This window comes from Pongo pygmaeus, chromosome 8 (genome assembly GCF_028885625.2).
Source record: "Pongo pygmaeus isolate AG05252 chromosome 8, NHGRI_mPonPyg2-v2.0_pri, whole genome shotgun sequence".
Taxonomy (NCBI): domain Eukaryota; kingdom Metazoa; phylum Chordata; class Mammalia; order Primates; family Hominidae; genus Pongo; species Pongo pygmaeus.
The window spans coordinates 36,163,748-36,184,449 of NC_072381.2; the positions used below are offsets into that span (position 1 = coordinate 36,163,748).

The 20,702-nt window shown below is 43.0% G+C and overlaps 2 protein-coding genes across 36 annotated transcripts in view; one reads left to right on the forward strand and one right to left on the reverse strand.

The window, feature by feature from the left end:
* Positions 1 to 15,961, reverse strand: part of CUL2 (cullin 2) — a 123,895-nt gene extending 107,934 nt beyond the window's left edge. Inside the window, exons 1-3 of one of the 8 annotated variants that reach the window (XM_054435162.2) lie at positions 15,355 to 15,702; positions 8,930 to 9,024; positions 8,505 to 8,561 (exon numbers count right to left, since the gene is read on the reverse strand). The gene's annotated coding sequence lies outside the window, so the exon portion shown is untranslated. The other 7 variants (XM_054435166.2, XM_054435159.2, XM_054435164.2 and 4 more) reach the window with 7 other exon arrangements.
* CREM (cAMP responsive element modulator) overlaps positions 15,497 to 20,702 on the forward strand; it is an 89,641-nt gene continuing 84,435 nt past the window's right edge. For 17 of the 28 annotated variants that reach the window (XM_054435174.2, XM_054435172.2, XM_054435175.2 and 14 more), the window contains exon 1: positions 15,612 to 15,745. The gene's annotated coding sequence lies outside the window, so the exon portion shown is untranslated. Of the gene's footprint in view, positions 15,746 to 15,864; positions 16,116 to 20,702 lie in introns of those variants that run through there. The other 11 variants (XM_054435179.2, XM_054435191.2, XM_054435173.2 and 8 more) reach the window with 9 other exon arrangements.

The window sequence follows — 20,702 nt, forward strand, 5'->3', positions numbered from 1 at the left end:
GCTATCCTCTGCCTTGGTCTCCCAAAATGCTGGGATTACAGGTGTAAGCCATTGCACCCAGCCAATAATTCTAATTTGAACATATTATGTCTAAAACATATCAGACATTCAGGCCAGGCGCGGTGGCTCACGCCTGTAATACCAACACTTTGGGATGCCGAGATGGGCGGATCACTTGAGGTCAGGAGTTCAAGACCAGCCTGGCCAACGTGGTGAAAACTGGTCTCTACTAAAAGTGAAAAAATTAGCTGGGTGTGGTGTGGCACGTGCCTGTAATCCCAGCTACCAGGGAGGCTGAGGCAGGAGACTCACTTGACTCTGGGAGGCAGAGGTTGCAGTGAGCTGAGATCGCATCATTGCACTCCAGCCTGATATATTGCTATTAATTTCCAAAAAACTTTTTATGGTCTCTGATTCAATTCCTGCACAGTACAAACTCATAGCCTACTGTCCAGAGATTGGGAGTGTGGTAGAAGAGGAGTCACTGCTCAACTGTACAAGGGTCTATGTGTAGAGAAGAACCTGAAGGCCTCATTACTCCTTGTACAAACTCACAACCAAATCCTATTTCAGCTCCTATTTTCTGGTACCTACTTTTCCTAGGACTCTTAGAAGTTCTTCAAAGTAAATCAAATTGCTTCTCACTGGTCTTCCCTTCTGCATCCTATGTCTACTATTAACTATCATTCTTTCAGTCTTACAAAAATTTGTTGAACTCTCATCTGCTGGAACTCTGCTTTCAGTGAAGATGGAAAGATCAGAACTGGATTTATCCTTCTGCCTAAAACAACTAGAAAACCAGACAGAGTACATAAAACAATGGTTTTCAGATGGTAGATAATGGGCAGTGCAGGACTGTGATCCCCGAGCAAAGGGAAAACACAGGTGACTCCTACAATTGAGCCAGCTTACTGTCTGGAGGCAGTTTTCAGGCTCTAGTGCAGGTAAAGGGAACCCAGACAGAGCATGGCTCTCTGGCTAAGTTGAGGAGATAGATACCAGAGTTCACAGAGGCCACTAGAATTTTCAGGACAGACTGCAAAAGAAGACAGAGCTCTATAGAAAGAGGTCTAGAGACCTGGAAAATGAGTTTCCTCAAGTCTATGGCTGAGTTTTGGGCTGTGCATGCACGAGAAGAACATGACTGGGGCCAGAGAAATAATCTCTGGAAAGGAGTAGACAGAAAAAAATCCTAGACCTCACACAGGGCTGGAAATAAATTATTCATGTTCTCAAAAGTCACAGTATTATACAGGGCATGAGGCAAAATCTTCCAAAGGTTGTTGCCTGAGTTGTGAAATCAAAATAGATCAAGATTAAAGGCCGTTCTTTACTTACACCAATAATCTTAAAATAAAATTTTAAAACGATCTAACTGATTTCAAGTACTTAAGTGCACACTATATAAAAGAATTCAGGCCAGGCGTGGTGGCTCACGTCTGTAATCCCAGTACTTCGGGAGGCCAAGGCGGGCAGATCACAAGGTCAGGAGATGGAGACCATCCTGGCCAACATGGTGAAACCCAGTCTCTACTAAAAATACAAAAATTGGTTGGGTGTGGTGGCCCGCGTGTGTAATCTCAGCTACTCTGGAGGTTGAGGCAGGAGAATGGCTTGAATCCAGGAGGTGGAGATTGCAGTGAGCTGAGATCGAGCCACTGCACTCAAGCCTGGAGACAGAGCAAGACTCCATCTCAAAAAAAAAAAAAAAAAGAATTCAGCGGCCAGGTGCAGTGGCTCACTTCTGTAATCCCAGCACTTTGGGAGCCCGAGGTGGGTGGATCACCTGAAGTCAGGAGTTCGAGACCAGCCTGGCCAACATGGTGAAATCCTGTCTCTACTAAAAATACAAAAAAATTAGCCAGGCGTAGTGGTATGCGCCTGTAATCCCAGCTACTCGGGAGGCTGGGGCAGTAGAATTGCTTGAACCTGGGAGGTGGAGGTTGCAGTGAGCTGATATCACGTTACCGCACTCCAGCCTGGGCGACAAGAGCGAGATTCCGCCTCAAAAAAAAAAAAAAGAATTCCACAAGATCCAGTAACTAGCAATGTGAAATTCACAACACCTGGCATCTGCAAAAAATTACCAAGAATGCAAAGAAACAACAAAATATAATTCATAATCCGGAGAAAAATAGAAAAATCAATCAATAGGAACAAACTCAGAAATAATAGATATGATGAATCTAGCAGACAAGTTTTTCTTTTTTTTTGAGACGGAGTTTTGCTCTGTCAACCCAGGCTGGAATGCAGTGGCATGATCTCAGCTCGCTGCAACCTCTCCCTCCCAGGTTCAAGTGATTCTCCTGCATCAGGCTCCTGAGAAGCTGGGATTACAGGCGCCCACCACACCCAGCTAATTTTTGTATTTTTTGTTATTTTTAAAATTATTATTATTATTATTTTTATTTATTTTTTGAGACAGAGTCTCACTCTGTCGCTCAGACTGGAGTGCAGTGGCATGATCTCGGCTCGCTGCAAGCTCCATCTCCTGGGTTCACGCCATTCTCCTGCCTCAGCCTCCCGAGTAGCTGGGACTACAGGTGCCTGCCACCACACCCAGCTAATTTTTGTGTGTTTTTTTTTGTATTTTTAGTAGAGACGGGGTTTCACTGTGTTAGCCAAGATGGTCTCCATCTCCTGACCTCGTGATCCACCCCCCTCAGCCTCCTAAAGTGCTGGGATTACAAGTGTGAGCCACCGCGCCTGGCCCCGTACTTCTTTTTTTCTCTTTTAGTAGAGACAGCATTTCCCCATGTTGGCCAGGCTAGTCTGGAACTCCTGACCTCAAGTGATTCTCCCTACCTCGGCCTCCTAAAGTGCTGGGATTACAGGTGTGAGGCACTGCCCCCAGCTGCATTCAAGTGTTTCTGTTGTTGTTTTTTGTTTTTCTGAGACAGAGTCTTGCTCTTGTCACCCAGGCTGGAGTGCTATGGCACAATCTCAGCTTACTGAAACTTCTGCCTCCCAGGTTCCAGCGATTCTCGTGCCTCAGCCTCCTGAGTAGCTGGGATTACAGGCGCCCACCACCACACCTGGCTAATTTTTGTATTTTTAGTAGAGACAGGGTTTCGCTATGTTGGTCAGGCTGGTCTTGAACTCCTGACCTCATGATCTGTCCGCCTCGGCCTCCCAAAGTTCTGGGATTGCAGGCGTGAGCCACCGCACCTGGCCCACAGACAAGTTTTTAAAAATAGATTTTATAAATACACGCTATATGTTCACAAAAGTAGAGGAAAACAGCATGGTGAGGAGAGAGAAAATATTTTTAAAGTCCCAAATAGAACTTCCAGAAATGAAAATGCAACGTCTGAAATAAAAAAATACATTGGATGGAATTTAAAGAAGATCAGATGCTGCAGAAGAAAACATCAATGAATTTGATGACACCGATATAGAAACTATCTAAAATGGAGCACAAAGAGGCTGGGTGCAGTGGCTCAAGCCTGTAATCCCAGCACTTTGGGAGGCCCAGGTGGGCAGATCACCTGAGGTCAGAAGTTCGAGACCAGCCTGGCCGATATGGCAAAACCCCATCTCTACTAAAAATACAAAAATTAGCTGAGTGTGATGATGTGCGCCTTTAATCCCAGCTACTCGGGAGGCTGAGGCAGGAGAATTGCTTGAACCCAGGAGGCAGGAGATTCTCTTGAACCCAGGAAGCAGAGGTTGCAGTGAGCCGAGGTCATGCTACTGCTTGCCAGCCTGGGCAACACAGCAAGATTCTGTCTAAAAAATAAAATAAAAATAAAATGGAGCACAAAGAGAAAACAAGGCCAGGTGCAGTGGATCACGCCTGTAATCCCAGCACTTTGGGAGGCGGAGGCGGGCGGATTGTGAGGTTAGGAATTCAAGACCAGCCTGGCAAACATAGTGAAACCCCGTCTCTACTAAAACACAAAAATTTAGCCAGGCATGCTGGCGGGCGCCTGTAATCCCAGCTACTCGGGAGGCTGAGGCAGGAAAATCGCTTGAACCTGGGAGGCGGAGGTTGCAGTGAGCTGAGGTTGCGCCACTACACTGTAGCCTGGGTGACAGAGCAATACTCCATCCCAAAAGAAAATATTAACAAGGGAGATAAATTAATTAATCTAAATGTTGGTTCTGGCTGGGTGTGGTGGCTCACACCTGTAATCTCAGCACTTTGGGAGGCCAAGGCATGAGGATCACTTGAGCCCAGGAGTTTGAGACCTGCCTGGGCAACATAGTGACACCCCCGTCACTACAAAAAAATACAAAAATTAGCTGGGTGTGGCACACACTTGTAGTTCTAGCTACTAGGGGGACTGAGGCAGAAGGATGGGTTGAACCTGGGAGGTTGAGGCTGTAGTGAGCCGAGATTGCACTACTGCACTCCAGCCTGCATGACAAAGTGAGACCTGGTCTCAAAAAATATAATAAAATAATAAATAAATGTTGATTCTTTGAACAGAGCAATAAAATTGATAAAAACTGAAACAGAGAAAAAGATAAAAATTACCAAGATTTGGCTTGAAAGATGATATCACTACAGATCTGATAGACATTAAAGCATAAAAAAAAATATTACGGGCCAGGCACAGTGGTTCACACCTGTCCCAGCACTTTGGGAGGCCGAGGTAGGCAGATAACCTGAGGTCAGGAGTTTGAGACTAGGCTGGCCAACATGGTGAAACTCCGTCTCTACTAAAAATACAAAAATTAGCCAGGTGTGGTGGCAGGCGCCTGTAATCCCAGCTACTCTGGAGGCTGAGGCACAAGAATTCCTTGAACCTGGGAGATGGAGGTTGTGTAGCAAGCTGAGATCGTGCCACTGCACTCCAGCCTGGGCGACGGAGCCAGACTCCATCTAAAAAAAAAAAATTATGAACAATTTTATGACAACAAATTTGACAATGGAGACAAAATAGAGAAATTCTCTGAAACGCATAAACTACAAAACTTACTCTTTTTGAGTAAGAAATAGATAAGCTGAAAAGATCTATATCTATTGTTTCTCTCTGATGATGTTTAATTTCACAGTAATGTACCCAGCTGTGGCTTTTTTTTTGTGATCTCGTTTAACCCTCTTTGAATCCTTTCAATCTGAAATTTTCCTTATTTATGATGTAAGAATATGACTTTTGGGGTATTTAAAAAACAGTATGTCAAGTATTTAGTAAATGTCCAGTACTCAGTAAATATTAGATGCTCTGGCTGGGCATGGTGGCTCAAGCCTGTAATCCCAGCACTTTGGGAGGCCAAGGCAGGCGGATCACAAGGTCAAGAGATTGAGACCATCCTGGTGAAACCCCATCTCTACTAAAAATACAACAAATTAGCTGGGCGTGGTGGCACATGCCTGTAGTCCCAGCTACTCGGGAGGCTGAGGTGGGAGAATCGCTTAAACCTGGGAGGTAGAGGTTGCAGTGAGTCGAGACTGTGCCACTGCACTCCAGCCTGGGCGACAGGGCGAGACGCCGTCTCAAAAAAAAAAAAAAAAAAAAAAAAAAAAGTTAGCCAGGGCTGATTTCCAGCTTGTTTTGGATGTAAATATCCAGAAGAGACATTTCTTCCACCCTTACAATAAAAAAAAGGTAAACTTCCTTCAAATTACCAAGTATTTTTTAATTTATCAAAGAGTTGAGTTCCCAGAACAAAAAACTGGTCCAAAATCTAAGAAGCAACAGATGCCTGCAGGAAGAGTAGGGCACTAGCTTACTTGGGACAGACACAACCAGATACTGGTATAAGTTTAGCTAGAAGAATTGCGGAATTCATGAAGGCTGGTGTGGACTGGCAGAGCACTCAACTCTGTTGCTCAGGCTGGAGTGCAGTGGTATGATCTTGGCTCACTGCAGCGGTATGATCTTGGCTCACTGCAGCCTAGTCTATCTCACGGGCTCAATCCTCCCACCTCAGCTCTCGAGTATTGGGACTATAGATGAGTACCACCATGCCTGGCATTTTATTTTTTGTAGAGACGAGGTCTCACTATGTTTCCCAGTCTGGTCTTGAACTCCTGGGCTCAAGCAATTCTCCTGCCTCAGCCTCACAAAGTGTTGGAATTACTGGTGTGAGTCACTGCAACTAGCTTTTTTTTTTTTTTTTAAACTGCTTTAAAAGGCAACTATCAAAAGCAAAAATAGCACAAGTATTGTATGTTTACAGCATTTGTAAAAGTGAAATGTATGGCAACACTGGCACAATGAATAGAAGAGTTGGGAATATACTGTTTTAAAGTCCTTCTGCTACATGTGAAGTGGTATGTTACTGGAGGTTCCTATTATGTGGAACCTATTTGAGTGGACCATTCCATGAAAGTTGTAGGCATGGAAGAATAAAAGTGTTACAGAAATATGTGACCTTGAATTCTAAAATTACACTGCATTACATGTATTTTTATAACAAGTATGCTCTTATGCTTTAAAAAGCTGTCTTTGTTTCCTTAATAGACTTGATTTTTTTTTCAAAACAATTTTAGGTGCACAGCAAAATCGAGCAGAAAGTACACAGTTCCTATCATCCCCTCCCCCATATATGCACAGCCTCTCTATCAACATCCTGCACCAGCATGTTCTATTTGTTAGAACTGATGAACCTACATTGACACATCATAATCATCCAAAGTGCATACATTAGGCTTCATTCTCGGTGATGTACATTCAATGGGTTTTGACAAATGTGTAATAGCATGCATCCACCATTATAGTATCATGCAGAATAGTTTCACTGCCCTAAAAGTCCTGTGCACTCCCCTTGGTCATTCTAAATTTTCATTCCTCCGAAGCTAGAAATCCCAAAGTTAGAGTTGGCCTTTTTCATTCTAAAGTATGTCTTCAATTCTGGGAAATTCTCAGCAATAATTCTTTCACATGTTCTTTTTTTCCCCCTCTGGAATTTCTATTAGAAAAATATTTATGCTTCTACCTTCCACATTTCTTAACTCTCCTTTCATGCTTTCCATTTCTTAGTTCCTTCCTTGCTCTAATCTTCCAGTTCATGAGTGAACTGTCCAGCTATATTCAACCCATTCATTGAGTTATTTCATTAATATTTGTCAACATCCAATTCACAAATGCTTGTTTGTGCTTTGTGTTTCCAATATTCTCCCTTCTTTCTCTGAAGCTCTATTAAGCTTATTTTCAATTCTTATTGTCTGATCCATTCACTTGACTTTCTCTGGTATAGCTAGTTCTATGTAACGTTTTAGTAGTTCTCATGGTCCTCAGATGTTTCATGATTTTCCTCTGTGCTCATACTTATTTCTTGGGACAATCAGCTGCCTTGGCTATCATGTCTACCTGAGGGAAAGGGAGAAAAGCCTCAGTGTTGGTTTGTGCTGCTCCACAAGAGTTTAGGACTTGGGAAAAAGGTGTATCTCATGTCAAAGTGCTTCCAGGATAATGATCCAGTTAAAGCATTCCCTGTTTTCCCATTTCAGGCATGTCCAGATCATTTCACAATTCCTCTACTCCAGCCACTGCTACTGATGGAGAGTTAAAGGGAAAGAATAGGGGGACAATGGGGTCCCCAGGCACAGGCTGGCCAATCCACACTGACATACCACACTTCCAAATGTCTTGGCTGGTTCTTTTTTTCTGACCTACTCCTTAAAGGTTGATGTTTTCCAATGCTCCTTGCATGTTCCTTTTATCTAACATTGGATGGAGTCTCTCTGGCTCACATTTTCTTCACCTACACATAGCAGCTGAACAAATAACATTCAAAGTTTGTTAAATAATTGTGTAATTGGGAAATTCAAGGGACATTTTCAGCCACATTCTCAATCTTGGAGGAGGTAAGGCTCAGTTTCAGCTTTAAAGTACCTGTTTTTATTGGTTCAGTTATTTTATCTTAAAAAGGAGGTAAATACTAAACAAAGTTAGAAAAAGAATTCTAAAGGTCCAACTCTCTATTTCTGTGGATCTCCATTTGCACTGTGGAGTTGCTTGAGCCATATAATTTTACCATGTTTAGTCTCTGGTGGATGTCAGTTAATATTAAGTGGGTTATGGACTACTTTTTAGCTCTCTGTGAAAATCAACACACCCAGATTTTAACACAAATATTTTGGTATTCATATATCTAGGCATACTATAATTTTTAGGGAGGTTTTAAAATTAATTTTATTTATTTATTTATTTATTTATTTATTTATTTATTTATAGAGACAGGGTCTCACTCCGTTATCCAGGTTACAGTCCAGTGGTGCAAACTCCTAGACCCAAGGGATCCTCCTGCCTCAGCCTTCCGCCTAGCTGGGACTACAGGCATGCTACCACGTCTGGTTCATTTTTCTTTTTTTTTGGTAAAGATGGGATTTCACTATGTTGCCCAGGCTGATCTCGAACTCCTGGCTCCAAGAAGTCATCCCACTTCAGCCTCCTACCTCAACCTGTGTTGAGATTATAGGCACAGGCCACCTTGCCCAGCTCAGGGAGGTTATTTTTTGAAACTCCTTTCCTCAGTCTATATTGCTCTCCTAAGCCAGTCTGCGGTTACTCTTTTGGCTCCACACATTAATATTTATTTTTTATTCTTACCTTTTCAGAACACGGCAAAAAAACCTTTGGCCCCAATTTCTTTGCACAGCCTACTATCTAGAAAGAGAGAAAACTGATCATCTATGGGGACTGCATGTATTATCAAGCTATGGTATTCAGATTTATTTTATCATCTAAATGATCATTTCCAAATTTTGTATACTAAAAACTCAGATATAGAAGTCCCTGAGTGAATCTGTACACAGAAAGGCTTAGACACAAATACCAAATTAATTGTCATGCCAGGCTGGGCACAGTGGCTCATGCTTATGATTTCAGCTACTAAGGAGGCTGAGTTGGAGGATCGCTTGAGCCTGGGAGGTGGAGGTTGCAGTAAACTGAGACTGCACCACTGCACTCCAGCCTGGGTGATAGAGGGAGACCTTTCTCAATAAATAAATAACATAAAATATAAATTGTCATACCTGGGTGTTGGGATGGCTGGGTTTTCTAGTTTCTATTATAAAAAGGTTACATTTTATTTGAAGAAAACAAAGTATCCACATGATGGCACTACAACCTACAAAATAAGAGGTTGTCAATTTATGAAGACCAAGAACTTGGTAAATTCTACTTAGAGTACTTACCACTCTAAAGTGCTGAAAAGAAATTGCCTAAAGAATGTGCTGAAAAATGGCTGGGCTCATGCCTGTGAATCTCAGCAATTTGAGAGGCCAAGGCAGGCAGATCGCTTGAGTCCAGGAGTTCCAGACCAGCCTGGGTGACATGGTGGAAACCCCCTCTACGAAAAATACAAAAATTAGCCTGGCATGTTGATGCGCACCCGTAGTCCCAGCTACTCGGGCGGCAGCAGTGGGAGGACCACTTGAGCCCAGGAGATTGAGGCTGCAGCGAGCCAAGATCATGCCACTGCAATCCAGCCTGGGCCATAGACTAAGAGATCCTGTCTCAAAAAAACAACAACAAAAAAAGAATGCTGAAAAATAAGGCATTTTATATACAAGGTAATATGGATATAATTCCCTTATGTTTTACAGAGACTTACTGGCTAATCCTTCATATCCCTTTCCAAGTTCATTTTTCCATGATTTATTTAATAACAGTATCTTAGTCCTAATGTGAGCACATGACCATGTTGGGAGCTACTTAATGCATTCCCCATAATGTCATGTCTTCCTATAGGCGATTCTAGGGGGCAATTCAGGAGCTATTAGAGAAACAGTGTCAACTGAGACAAATGCCATCCATGGAGTTTATATTCTGGCCGGAAGATAGGCTTTATTTATTTATTTTTTGGGGATGGAGTCTCACTCACTCTGTCGCCCAGGCTGGAGTGCTGTGGCGCGATCTCAGCTCACTGCAACCCCCGCCTCACAGGCTCAATTGATTCTCCTGCCTCAGCCTCCCAGGTAGCAGGGACTATAGGCACACCACCACGCCTGGCTGATTTTTTGTATTTTTAGTAGAGACGGGGTTTCGCCATGTTGGCCAGGCTGTATGATATGCACTGTATTAAAACCTTTATGTTATTAGCTAATGTATTCTTCTTCACAAACACTTTATGCAGTACTAGGGTCCCTGTTCTACAGCTAAAGAAAACTAGGCTGAGAGAGGGGCTAAGGCCACAGAACAAAAATGTGGCATGGAGCCCTTTTCCAATGTGAAATATATTGACAATAACAATCTTCCTCTTTTCCTCATGCTTTTCTTCTCCCTTAATGAGGCATGGTGACACATGTCTGTAGTTCCAGCTACTTGGCCAGCTGAGGTGGGAGGATTGCTTGAGCCAGGGAGGTCAAGGCTGCAGTGAACCATGATCGCACTACTGTACTCCAGCCTAGGTGACAGAGTAAGACTCTGTCTCAAAAAAATAAATAAAATAAAAATTAGTTTAGTTTAACGACTGCAATCTTATAGTTTTAAATAATTCAGTAGCCTGGGTTTTTATTATAATATCCTTTAGCGATAGTTTACTTTTAAGTAGTTTCCTGAGTACAGAGCACATCAGATTTAGAGGTTTAAGTTTACCAAACTTAAAAACCAAAAGCACGTAAACACACATACAAAATGGTATTTCCCATGTTGGAACACAGAACTGTTAACTCTCTAATAGAATGAAACATTTTTTGCCAAATGGCAAATCGAAGACATAATAAATCAAGCACATATTATACTAACTTGTTTTTACCTTTCTCAAATATTTAAATTGGGCACACTATCTTTGTAAGTCTCAAATCCTAAAGTTTGAATAGAAAGAGCCTGCGTAGAAATGCTTTTAAGGTGAATCGATTTTCTAGTTTTTCTCTGTATTAAATTAGTAAAATAAACAAAATAGGATAGTCATTTGAAAAATGCTAAATCTTGAGATCTGTGGTCTAGTGGAAAGAGCACAGGGTTAAAAGTCACAAGTTCAAGGTTCTAGTCCTAATATTACTATTTACTAGCCAAAGGACGTTTTGAAACCTCTCAGCCTCTACTTTCTAATTTATAAAACAAAGGGGTTTATTTTGACTTCTAAGTTCTCAGATTTCACACAAGTCAACAAACTTGGCCAAGTCATAAAATAATAATTGTAGCTTACATTTATTTAATGCTTATTTTGTGCCAGGCACAATGTTCTATATCCTTTACATGCATTAATTTAATTCATGTAACTTGTGAGGCAGGTAGTAATAATATCCTTATTTTATTTTATTTATTTTTTTGAGATAGAGTCTTGCTCCATTGCCCAGGCTGGAGTGCAGTGGCACTATCTTGGCTCACTGCAACCTCTACCCCCTGGGTTCAAGTGGTTCTCATGCCTCGGGCTCCTAAGTAGCTGGGATTACAGGCATGCGCCACCATGCCCAGCTAATTTTTGTATTTTTAGTAGAGATGGGGTTTTGCCATATTGGCCAGGCTGTTTGTTCTCAAACTCCTCACCTCAAGTGATCTGCTCACCTCAGCCTCCCAATGTGCTAGAATTATAGGTGTGGGCCACTGTGCCTGGCCAATATCCCCATTTTAGAGAACCCATCTATATAAAAAAATTTTAAAAATTAGCCAGGCTTGGTGGTGCACACCTGTAGTCCTAGCTACTCAGGAGGCTGAGGTGGGAGGATTGCTTGAGCCTGGGAGGTCAAGACTGCAGTGAGCTGTGACGGCACCACTGCACTCCAGCCAGGGTGACAGAGTGAGATCCTATCTACAAACAAGCAAAACATAACAAAAAACAAAACAAAGCAAGCCTTCATGCCAAACTTAGTTGCACTCTGTTAGCTAATAACATCTCACTGGTGTTTTTGCTTCAATTAAAATGTCATTTATTTTTAAAATATATAAAGCATTCTTGCAGTACACAATTCAAGAGGCCACCAAAGATAATTCACAGTCTCCTTTCACTTCTGTTCCTTAAGTTTCAGTCCCTCCTAGTCACTGTAGATTTTCTAAGAGAAATCACATCACCAGAGCTGTAGCTAAGGAAAATGAATCAGACAGAAATACTTAGGATGAACTATACTGGAAGTACCAGACGGGTAATAGTGGGAATAAAAAAAAAGGGATGTGTGCAAGTTTCTACACGCAAAAGCAACAGGACTTAGCATTTAGCATAGGGCCTGGAACACAGCAGGCACTTCAAAATATTTTCTATGTGGCTCCTGAATGACGTGAGTAGAAGAATGACCAAAATGATTTCAAGGTGTAGAGGCAGGATGACAAGGAGCTGAAAAGTGCCATTAACATTGCTAAAACAACAATAAAAAAAATCAAGATTCAGGTATGAAAGGGGAAGAAGACAAGACATGTAATTTTGAACCTATGAGTTGGAAATGCTCATGGGCCATGTAAGTGAGAACTGTCAGGTGTTTGGAAATATGACCTGGTGCTAATGAATGAAGTTGGAAGCTTTGGGTATAAATTTTAGAATTATCCTTCAAAAAAAATGGGTATGATTAGATAACTAAGGAAAATACTGTTTGAGGACAGTATAGAAGATGATGTCCAAGGACAGAAAATTAGTAACTGTCTACATTAGGGAGACAAAGATGAGTGAAACCATGAGAGCCAAGTATCATGAAAATTCGGGAGGGAGACTATATTAAGAAGGTGGCAGGCTTATGCCTGTAATCCCAACACTTTGGGAAGCCGAGGTGGGAGGATCGCTTTAGACCAGGAATTTGAAGCTGAATGAGCTATGATTGCACCACTGCACTCTAACCTGGGTGACAGAGCGAGACTCTGCCTCTAAGTAAATACATTAAAAAAAGAAGGCAGCAGTCATTGGTAGTATCTGATGAGGCAAATAGGTCAAGTAGAATGAAAAATAAGAAAAAGTGGTCAGATTTAGTAATCAGAAAGGTGACAGATTTAGTAATCATTGCAAGTGCAATGGCTCATGCCTATAATCTCAGCACTTTCAGAGGCCAAGGTGGAAGGATTGCTTAAGCCCAGGAGTTCCAGACTAGCCTGGACAAGAGACTCCATGTCTACATATAAAAATAAAAATTTAATTTAAAAAAAAAGAGAGGGAAGAGGGCAAAAATTGGGCAGGAAATAACAAACAAGTGGGTGGTGAGGAAGCGAATACAACCCCTGCCTTGCCTTCTTCTTTTGAGAAATCTGAAGGTGAGGGGATGGCAAGGGATGGAACAGTAAGCAAATGGGCAAAAAATGAAATGTAAATGTGCAACCTGGAATTGGCAACTCTGTGGCCTTCCTTATAGGGCTAGCAGTGCCAACAGTTTTCAAGAGGCAAGATACTAACACATTTGTAGGGAAAGAAGGAGCCAAGAGGACGAAAAAGGCTGCAGGTATGACTCTTGGTAATTGAGCAAGATCTGATATGGGAAAGAAATGACATCTAACTTACAGTTGGATTTGGAGAGGAAAAAGAGGCGCTCCTCCCGACCCAGAAAGGGAGGGAAAGTTTAAGATATTTTGAAGTGAGGAGGGAGGATAAGGGTGTGACTGACAGCCTGTATTTTCTCAGAAAAGTAGGTGACCTAGTTGTCCCTCCCCAACAGAGAATTAACTATCATCTAGGTGAGGAGCCCCAAAAGCTAGACACTGGACTAACATAAACATGAGTAGGTTTTTAAGTATTTATCTTATGGCAGATATTTTTTAAAATCTATAATAATCCTAACAGGTAGGTACTATTTTTCTTCCCATTTAAAAATCTTATGCTTCCCTTAAGAGGATATGACACTTGCCCACAGCTAACAAGCATACATTTAAACCCAGATCCAACTGCATGGTTTTTAAGTCTATTACATCTTACAGCAAGGGGATAGCAGAGGCCATGAACTGATGGGCTTACAAGTATGTGTATCTCACCTCCAGTACTGATCTTTGTAAAAAAACAGATGAACAAAAAAATATGGTTTGTGCTTTCTGAACTTTATAATTAAGACTACATACATATGAGAGTAAAATACTGGCAAGAAAGGAAACCGTAGAGCAAACACTTTGCAAATAAGAAATTGCCATTCCTTTGATTCTTTTTGATTCATATGAACTCCTGTTACAGAGACAATTGTTGTGGATACATTCCCTTTGACCTATGAAAATTAGATTTGAACAAAGGTTCAGATTGGATTTAGATTAGGTCCTGCTCAGTGAAAATTATGAAAACACTCTGACACTACAGTAACTGATATGAAAGAATACAATAAATCCTCACTTAACATTGTCAATAGCTTCTTAGAAACTGGTTTTCAGTGAAACAACGTACAATGAAACCGATTTTTGTTGTCATCAATATTATAACGAAATGAAAACAACACTGAATGAAATTTTTTTTGTGGACCTGCTGTAAGTTGTTTGGCTTAAAGCCATGATTTCTGAGAACCTATCGTTAAGTGAGGACCTACCGTACTCTATAACCATGCTGCTATTCTTTATTCCTGATATCCCCTTACTTTTTTTTTGAGATGGAGCCTCCCTCTGTCACCCAGGCTGGAGTGCAGTGGAACGATCTCAGCTCACTGCAGCCTTGACCTCCCAGGTTCAAGCGATTCTCTTGCCTCAGCCTCCCAACTAGCTGGGACTACAGGCGTCTGCCACCACTCCTGGCTAATTTTTGTATTTTTAGTAGAGACGGGGTTTCACCATGTTGGCCAGGCTGCTCCTGACCTCAGGTGATCTGCCCATGTCTGCCTCCCAAAATGCTGGGATTACAGGCGTGAGCCTCCAGCCGACCTTTCTAATCTAAAAAAAAAAAAAAGAGAGATGGGGTCTCACTGTGTTCCCTAGGCTGGTCTCCTGGGCTCAAGCGATCCTCCCACCTTGGCCTCCCGAAGTGTTGGGATTACAGGCCCGAGCCAGCGGGCCCGGCATGCGGAGCATTTCCAGTCAAATACTGGGATAAACTGCAATAAATGACCCTAAGAAGCAGGTGAATTGTCTCAGGAGCTCAAGCTTCTTTTGGAGAAAGACTCAACCAGCCTGTGACTGGCTGTGAAGATGGAGGAAAAGGGCCACTAGTCAAGGTATGCAGACAGCTTTTAGAAGTCAGAAGAAGCACGCCTGCAGTCCCAGCTACTCAAGAGGCTGAGACCGGAGGATCGCTTGAGCCTGGGGAGATAGAGGTTGCAGAGAGCCGAGACCACGCCACTGCAGTCCAGCCTGGACAGAGGTGAGACGCTCGCGGACCTTAGCTTGGGGTTGGCGGCGTTAGGAAGAAACCGACCTCGAGACCCTGAGGACCTGACGACAGCCGTTACTCTGGCTAACAAGACATTGGATTTCTGGCGCACGCGCGGCGCGGCGGCGCGCGGCGGGCAGCTTCCGGTTTCCGGCCTTGCCCCCACTTCTACCTTCCGCCCCACCTCCAGCCTAGTTCCTCCTCTTGACCCCGCCCCCTGACCTTTCTTCTCCCCACCCCTAGGCCCCGCCCCCTGACCCGCACCTTCCCGCCGCCCCTCCCCGGTTCCATTTCATTGTTGGATTGTGGCGCTTCACTCCCGCTGGCGGCCGGCAGGGGGCGGAGTTCGAGCCTGGATTTTTCCTCGGGGCCTCCCCCGGGAGGCCGTCCCGGCGTGGGGGAGGGGAGGGCGGGGCGGGGCGGGGCGGGGCAGGAGGACGCGGTTCGGTCGGCTGCAGCGCTACTTTTGGTCCGGGGTCGACAGGGAGGCCGCGGCTACCGCATCAGAGCTGACGTGGGGATTACGTGGGGCCGCTGCCGGCTCCGGGTTGCTGGGCGGCGGCGCCGCTGCTGAGCGGCGGTCGGGCTCGCCGTCTCCACCTCCTCGCGTCCGTAATCAGTGACGAGGTCCGCTACGTAAATCCCTTTGCGGCGGGTAAGTGGTGCGTCGGCTCCGGCCCCGAGACCCAGCAGCCGGCGACGCGGCGCAGGAGGCGGAGGTGGAGGCAGGAGGCGGAGCGGAGCCGGGGGCGGTGGAGCGGAGCCGGGGGCGGTGGAGCAGCGGAGGCCAAGCGGAGCCGTGGGCGGCGGGCCAGGACCCCGGGACCGGGCCAAGGACTGGCGGGGCGGCCGCGAGTTCACCTGACGCGGCCCCTCGCTCGGCGCCCCCTCCCGCTTCGTCCGCTCAGCTGCCCCGGGACCCGCCTGCCTCCTCGCGAACTTAGGACGAGTTGGAAAATCCTCCCTGAGAGAGCCGTGCGGCTCAGGGGAGCGGTTTAACTCGGAAAAGGAAAAGGAATCCAGAAGTAAGGACCTCGGATTTCAGTGCCCCCAGCGCCTCTGCCCCACTTTACGAGCGCAGTTCAGACGAAAGCGGACGCAGCCCGTTTTCCCCCAAAACCTGGGCCGGAGGGCCTCGCAGCTGAGTCATTCGGTCCCGGGCGCGGGCAGTCTCAGGAGTGGGAAGGGCAGAGCCGCGACCGCTCTCGGAAGGCGCATTTTCCCTTCTGCCTGAGTCTTGCCTTTTTAGGGCCATCTGGTAAGGTTTCCAGAGCCTGTTGAATCTGGGGAATAAACACATTATTAAACATACTTTTTTTTTTTTTTTTTTTTTTTTTTGGAGACGGAGTCTTGCTGTTACCCAGGCTGGAATGCAGCGGCATGATCTCGGCTCACTGCAGCCTCTGCCTCCTGGGTTCAAGCGATTCTCTTATCTCAGCCTCCCGAGTAGCTGGGATTACAGGCATGCGCCACCACGCCTGCTAATTTTTGTATTTTTAGTAGAGATGGGGTTTTATCATGTTGGTCAGGCTGCTCTCGAACTCCTGACCTTCCACCCACCTCGGCCTCCCAAAGTGCTGGGATTACAGGCGTGAGCCACCGCGCCTGGCCTCAGCATGTTTCTTGATGCTGTTGCGTTTTATTTGTATATCAGATACCTGAGTTTGAAATCACTTAGGGGTTTCCTGCATGCTGCTTAGTGAAGCAGCTGTGAGTTTGTAATCACATTTTAAGAAATTGGGACTTACAGGGCCAGTCTCAAAGTGTCACTGAAACTGAAAGAGCTTCTTTAACACTGTGGCTTACGTACGTGACTCAGTTTCCTTTCTACTTAATTTGCCGGGCGGATGAGAGTGTACCTTTCCCTTGAAACAAAAACCTGGATTGAACAGTGAGAAGTCCGCTATGAACATTGCATCAGATTACATGAATAAACCACGCTGGTTTTTTTTGTTGTTGTTGTTTTTTGTTTTGAGCGCCACGTTTTTTTCCTAGTCTTTTTTTTTTTTTTTTTTTTTTGAGACAGAGTCTCGCTCTGTCGCCCAGGCTGGAGTGCAGGGGCCCGCTCTCAGCTCACTGCAAGCTCCGCCTCCCGGGTTCACGCCATTCTCCTGCCTCAGCCTCCTGAGTAGCTGGGACCACAGGCGCCCGCCACCACGCCCGGCTAATTTTTTGTATTTTTAGTAGAAACGGGGTTTCACAGTGTTAACCAGGATGGTCTTGATCTCCTGACCTCGTGATCCGCCTGCCTTGGCCTCCCAAAGTGCTGGGATTACAGGCGTGAGCCACCGCTCCCGACCTTTTTTTCCTAGTCTTGATTCTCTTTTTGGATAAACTTTCCCTTCCTAAGTCATAGTAGTCTTAAAGTCTTTCAATCTAAAGTAATTTTTTTTTCCCAAAGGAAGGCAAATTGCACACAGTATGTTTTGGCCAATAAAAGCTAAGTGTTAAAACTGATGTTTAAAGAACTATGTATTGATCCCAACACAATTTTAACAAATATATTAAAATGGTTTTGATCCTGAATGAGTAAACACTTAAAAGCATTGTCAATATTCACACAACTTTGGCGAATCTGTAAAATAGGTGAATATAACACATACTTTCCCAGTGAGTTGGTGATGGATATGGAATCATTTTGGTGAGTGTGAAGTTGTAATTACGGTGATGTTTTGTGTACATATTTTGGTGACAGTGTATGAATAAATTTTTATTGAATGCGTAAACAGAGGACATTTTTATTTTTAGTCTTTTTGTTTTTGCATTGTCCCTGAAAGTTAATGAAATTTACTTCTTTCTGAATTTTAAACTCTGGAATCCATAGTTAATAGGCTGTATTCCCAGTTTCCTACTCAGGTGAGTCACTGCCTAATCAAAATACAAAATCTTGCTTAGGGTTATGACCATTTCATGAAAAGTAGGGAAGAGTTTTGAATTATTAACATATATAAGGAATCCTGACTGAATCTTTACCAACATAGACATATATTTCTGATCCTTTTTCTCCCAAGTTGTGTTCCCTGCAAATTAAGTATTGGCCCAGATGATTGAGCTAGGTTTATTGTTGAAGTGGATATTCCTACTGAAAAGCTCTCAAATGTCCTGTTCCTTTTAGATAGACTTCTTAAAATAAAACTGAACAGTGCAAACACTTAATAGCTGAACTATTGAGAGACGTTATTTTTTAGAGCAGTTTTAGAACCATTGATATTTTTATATTTCCTTATCAACATTGATTGATAAGGAAATAAGCCTGAAATATCGAATTTTATTGTTTCTACTTAAGTAAATGGATGGATTCCATATGTAAAAGTCAGCTTTGAAAAGAATTATTATTGTACATTGAATACAGTTTTGATATTATCAACACAGGAACTTAAAAACCCACTTTAGGCCGGGCATGGTGGCTCACGCCTGTAATCCCAGCATTTTGGGAGGCTGAGGCAGGCGGATCACCTGAGGTCGGGAGTTCAAGACCAGCCTAACCAACATGGAGAAACCCCATCTCTACTAAAAATACAAAATTAGCCGGGCATGGTGGCCCATGCCTGTAATTCTGGCTACTTGGGAGGCTGAGACTGGAGAATCGCTTGAACCCAGGAGGCAGAGGGTGCAGTGAGCCAAGATCAAGCCATTGCACTCCAGCCTGGGCAACAAGAGCCAAACTCGGTCTCAAAAAAAAAAAAAAAAACAACAAAAAAAAACCATTTCAAGAAAAATGTATCTCATTACACAGTAGGTAGAAATGAACATTTTAAATAATTATGTTAATAATCTCCTTTTAGACAATACGTTTTAAATACCTTTTGCAATGGGAACTCCACAATAAAGACTGTGCTGTTCTTAAGAATAAATGCTTTTACTCATAGGTTTTCATTTTCTGATATTGTATATCCAGTAGAGAATAAGCAAGAACAAAGAAGAAAACCTAAGGATATCATTAGTGGAAATTTTTCTTGATACTACTTATGGAAATACCTTAAGTCTTACTGCACTGAGTAATGATGTTTTGGTCAGTGATGGACCACATATATCCCATAAGATTATAATGGAGCTGAAGAATTCCTGTTACCTAGTGATGTCCTAGCTGTCCTAATGTCAGAGGGCAGAGTATTACCTTTTCTATGTTTAGGTATGTTTAGACACACAAATACATTCCACTGTGTTCTAATCGCCTGCAGTATATAGTACAGTAACATGCTGTACAGGTTTTGTAGCCTAGGAGCAACAGGTTATCCCATTTGGCATAGGTGTGTAGTCGGTTGCGCCATCTAGGTTTGTTTAAGAGCAGTTTACAATGTGAAGTTGCCTAATATTTCTAAGAATGTATCCCCATTATTAAGTGAAGCATAACTGTAATTCAGTTATAGCAAGGTTTACAAAGTAAAATGATACCTATTTGCACATTTCATGACAGGCCTTCCTAGGAGTGATAGAGGAAATTACTGGCAACGTGTGTGTGAAGTAGTTTTTATAAGTAGAGGAAATGCATAGGCTATAAAACTATATGGTAGTTTTGCTTAAAGACTGCTTAAATAACTATTTCATTGGTCAGGAAGGATGCTTACCTGTAAGAAAACCTTACTAGCAACTCATCCTCTTGTCAGACTTTTTTGAAGCCTCTCAGATCTCCACAAATGAGAAACATCTTTGTGCATGTTTTCTAAACAGTAGTATAACCAGGCCATTTAAATGTCAAGATACTAATAAAATCCTGTGAACGTTTAAGAGTGGAGCTAATGTGATGCTAATATTTTCACAAAATAAACTCAGTGTCTTTAAAGTTATCTTAGTAAAGGTTTTTTTGTGTGTTTTTTTAAACATAGCAGACTTAAATCATCCAACTTAGAATAGCAAAGTAGCAGATAGTTTTGTTTATATTCTTAATCTCAACTTTTTTATTGATAGCACAAAAAATGATTTTTCTTTTTTGCTTAGAAATGTTTTTAACTGGAATTTATATCCTAGCACTGATTATGGTGAAAGTATCCACTTTTGAATTATGACAACTGTATCACACATAAAGACCCACGTTACTGAATATGGGTGCTTGGAATGTTTTTACTCTTAAAATTTCTGGAGGAGTAAAATTAGGCATGTTTCTGCACTTAGAAAGATACAGGTTTTGTTCAGATGTGTAAGATAGGACCAATCTAGGTAAGTAAAATAATGGTAAAATTCTTTTTTCTGATCTTAAGCTAATTCAGGTAGTTCATCTACTTTGTCAGATTTACTATCTAGTAGTTAATGCATTTATACTTAATACGTAGATAAGTGTTTTCAAATGTACTTAATGTGCAGTAAAGAAGCATGCTATTGAAAACAAAACAAAACAACCTTACAGTGATTCTAGTCAAGCAAGTAACTCCCTCAGAAGTTTAAAAATTTGGTTTCACATTGGCCAGGTGTGGTGGCTCATGCCTGTAATCCCAGTGCTTTGGGAGGCCGAGGTGGGCAGATCACAAGACCAGCCTGACCAAACATGGTGAAACCTCATTTCTACTAAAAATACAAAAATTAGCTGGGCATGGTGGCTCGCACCTGTAATCCCAGCTACTCAGGTGGCTGAGGCAGGAGAATCGCTTGAACCTGGGAGTCGGAGGTTGCAGTGA